The sequence below is a fragment of the Physella acuta genome, unplaced genomic scaffold (assembly GCF_028476545.2).
Source record: "Physella acuta isolate Inbredline_101_S28 unplaced genomic scaffold, ASM2847654v3 ptg000288l, whole genome shotgun sequence".
Lineage (NCBI taxonomy): Eukaryota > Metazoa > Mollusca > Gastropoda > Physidae > Physella > Physella acuta.
The window spans coordinates 2501-6988 of NW_026731807.1; the positions used below are offsets into that span (position 1 = coordinate 2501).

The window sequence follows — 4488 nt, forward strand, 5'->3', positions numbered from 1 at the left end:
GACTACCAACATATTGTGAGGGCAGCCACCACTCTTCTGTTTCTACCTTAACAAATTATCCTTGGGTCAAACATTTGCAGGAAAACATTCATGGAACCACTAGTCAGAAATTATTACATGCCAACAGTGATTCATTGATACAGGCCTGCTACAGGCCAACATTTGGCTGCTACAGGCCAACATTTGGCTGCTACAGGCCAACATTTGGCTGCTACAGGCCAACATTTGGCTGCTACAGGCCAACATTTGGCTGCTACAGGCCAACATTTGGCTGCTACAGGCCAACATTTGGCTGCTACAGGCCAACATTTGGCTGCTACAGGCCAACATTTGGCTGCTACAGGCCAACATTTGGCTGCTACAGGCCAACATTTGGCTGCTACAGGCCAACATTTGGCTGCTACAGGCCAACATTTGGCTGCTACAGGCCAACATTGATGGAACTTTTTTTTTATTCTATTCCAAAACAAAGAAACCATCATTGTCATTTGCTTTTTAATTTGATGTGACATAAATTGTCAATAGATTGTAGGTGATGTGTGAATGTTTTTAAAAATGTGACATGTGTTTGCATATAGCCTGAGCCAGTTGTCTTTCTGTGTTGACTTTCTTGTCTTTCTAAAGGCTCTACCCTGCACAGCTCTCTGTTACATGCTACCAGCAGCTGTATTAAGTTTGTTTTGTGATTTCATTCTTGCGGCCAGTCCCATCAACTTATTGTGCTCTTGAGACATTGAATGAATAGATTTGTTCAGATGTTGAATGAATAGATTTGTTCAGATGTTGAATGAATAGATTTGTTCAGATGTTGAATGAATAGATTTGTTCAGATGTTGAATGAATAGATTTGTTCAGATGTTGAATGAATAGATTTGTTCAGATGTTGAATGAATAGATTTGTTCAGATGTTGAATGAATAGATTTGTTCAGATGTTGAATGAATAGATTTGTTCAGATGTTGAATGAATAGATTTGTTCAGATGCTAAAAAGCATTTTCTGTTTGATGATACCAAAATTATGCTGTTAGTTTCCCAAATATTGATTTTCTCTACAACTCTTTTTTTTGGAAGGGGGTGGGGGTTGTTGATATGATTCTGGTCACAAAATGTAAATGCTTAAACAAAAGGGCTGCTGATTTTTAAAAACTTCTAACTGCTTATGTAATAAAGAAGTGATAGTAGAAGTACTTAAGTAGGATGTCCCTACCCCATCTATGATACTATTTCCCCATCCTATCTAAGGTAGGATCATCCCCCACACCCTAATCTATTATGACATGTCTGTTCTCCACCCTGCCTCATCAATAGAAAGTCGAGTAGCTTGTCCCTACCCCAGTCTGTGGTAGAGTGTCGTTGTCATCTACCCCCACTCACCACATCTATGGTAGGATATTACCAACTCAAAGAAAAGATGTGAGAAAACATATTAGATTGTTGTTTTTTTTTGTCTCATGATATTTATTAGAAGAAAACTTCTTGACAGTATTGTAAATAAGATATTTATGTATTTGTTCTATTAATGAAAAAGGTTTTAAAATTGTATAAATTCTTTTTTCTTTTTCATTTGATGTAAAAAAAAAACATTTTCTAATAGGTCAAATATATTTTAACAATAGCACCTGTCTAGTAGGTCAAACACATTCTAACAATAGCCCCTGTCTAGTAGGTCAAACACATTCTAACAATAGCCCCTGTCTAGTAGGTCAAACACATTCTAACATTAGCCCCTGTCTAGTAGGTCAAACACATTCTAACAATAGTACCTGTCTAGTAGGTCAAACACATTCTAACAATAGCCCCTGTCTAGTAGGTCAAACACATTCTAACAATAGCCCCTGTCTAGTAGGTCAAACACATTCTAACAATAGTACCTGTCTAGTAGGTCAAACACATTCTAACAATAGTACTTGTCTAGTATGTCAAACACATTCTAACAATAGTACCTGTCTAGTAGGTCAAACACATTCTAACAATAGCCCCTGTCTAGTAGGTCAAACACATTCTAACAATAGTACCTGTCTAGTAGGTCAAACACATTCTAACAATAGTACCTGTCTAGTAGGTCAAACACATTCTAACAATAGTACCTGTCTAGTAGGTCAAACACATTCTAACAATAGCCCCTGTCTAGTAGGTCAAACACATTCTAACAATAGCCCCTGTCTAACAGGACTTAGGACATCGGAACAAATGAAGTATACACAGACTTCAACTCAAAGAAAGAGATGAAGCAGTCATTCAAAGACTGCAACTAAAAGAAAAATGTGAAAGAAAGATATTGAAGTAGGTAAAGTATCCCGCATATCAGTATTAACAGAGTAGGATAAAGACACCTAAAGCTCAAGGTTGGGAGGGGAGATTATAAGGGCGGTGGCATTTCCTGCTTTCTGGACTTTAAAGATCAATACGGCAGAGATCTAACGTTTTTTTTTTTTATAAACGGAAATCCGCTTTTTCTGTTTGTGGAATATTGTCTTCCAATATTGGAGTACTTGTTCCGCCTATTCATTCTCGATTTTATTTTGCCTAAAAAAAATAGGACATTTTTTTTTGTATGCATCAGAAATTTGTCGAGACCGCTGATATTACTTTAGGTTCACGTCGCGATTTCTTCGCTGCACACGTTTAACAAACCACTGCTCACCCGCTTCTCAAGGTCACCCAGATGGTCATTACACATACCATACATCGGGGGGGGGGGGCTATCCCTACGTAGTGTGCTAGCATTAGGGGCATCCATTTATGACGTCCACAAACATTTCGGATTTTAATACCCCCCCCCCCCCCCAGTCCACTAACGGCCACAAAAGTTGATTTTTATCGGACCCCCCCCCCCCCTTCCTGTGGGTGGACGTCATAAATGGATGACCCCTTATACAGACCATACGCGGGGTGCTATCATTACACAGGGCATACATCGTGTGCTATCATTACACAGGGCATGCATCGTGTGCTATCATTACACAGGGCATGCATCGTGTGCTATCATTACACAGGGCATGCATCGTGTGCTATCATTACACAGGGCATATCATTACACAGGGCATACATCGTGTGCTATCATTACACAGGGCATGCATCGTGTGTTATCATTACACAGGGCATGCATCGTGTGCTATCATTACACAGGGCATACATAGTGTGCTATCAATACACAGGGCATATCATTACACAGGGCATACATCGTGTGCTATCATTACACAGGGCATGCATCGTGTGCTATCATTACACAGGGCATATCATTACACAGGGCATGCATCGTGTGCTATCATTACACAGGGCATGCATCGTGTGCTATCATTACACAGGGCATGCATCGTGTGCTATCATTACACAGAGCATACATCGTGTGCTATCATTACACAGGGCATGCATCGTGTGTTATCATTACACAGGGCATGCATCGTGTGCTATCATTACACAGGGCATGCATCGTGTGTTATCATTACACAGGGCATGCATCGTGTGTTATCATTACACAGGGCATACATAGTGTGCTATCATTACACAGGGCATGCATCGTGTGCTATCATTACACAGGGCATGCATCGTGTGTTATCATTACACAGGGCATGCATCGTGTGTTATCATTACACAGGGCATGCATCGTGTGCTATCATTACACAGGGCATGCATCGTGTGTTATCATTACACAGGGCATGCATCGTGTGTTATCATTACACAGGGCATGCATCGTGTGTTATCATTACACAGGGCATACATAGTGTGCTATCAATACACAGGGCATATCATTACACAGGGCATACATCGTGTGCTATCATTACACAGGGCATGCATCGTGTGCTATCATTACACAGGGCATATCATTACACAGGGCATGCATCGTGTGCTATCATTACACAGGGCATGCATCGTGTGCTATCATTACACAGGGCATGCATCGTGTGCTATCATTACACAGGGCATACATCGTGTGCTATCATTACACAGGGCATGCTTCGTGTGCTATCATTACACAGGGCATACATCGTGTGCTATCATTACACAGACCCGTCTGTGCGCCCCAGCCCTTGTGGACTAAACTCAGCTTTGTATTGACAAACATAAATTGACGAGGCAATTAATAACGGCGTAATTAATTACATAGTAATTAATTTTTTCATAGCGATCCCCAGAGCTGCTTGTTATCGTTAGGTAATTAATTTTTTATGCAATGTCCTTGACCTTAAAAAGCTGGTTTAGGCCAATAGTTGCCATGGCATGTCATACCAAGACACATCAAACTGCAGACACATTTGTAGACAACTTGAGCATGTTAATCCAATAGTTGCCATGGCATGTCATACCAAGACACATCCAACTGCTGACACATTTGTAGACAACTTGAGCATGTTAATATACAATCCCATGTAAGTACAAGAATCTAGAGCCCAACATGACACTAACCTTAGCATTGACCATTTTTTGAAGAAAGAATAATTGATTTGAGGGATGTGTAGATGTATGTGAGAACAATTCCCTACCTGA

At 40.4% G+C, this 4488-nt stretch overlaps 1 long non-coding RNA gene across 1 annotated transcript in view; it reads left to right on the forward strand.

Annotated features, from left to right (window-relative positions):
• Window positions 1-1842, forward strand: part of LOC131939669 (uncharacterized) — a 2728-nt gene extending 886 nt beyond the window's left edge. The window contains exon 3 of the long non-coding RNA XR_009386457.1: window positions 1-1842. This exon is cut by the window's left edge and continues 85 nt beyond it. This is a non-coding gene — a long non-coding RNA (uncharacterized LOC131939669).
• The last annotated feature ends 2646 nt before the right edge of the window (window positions 1843-4488 follow it).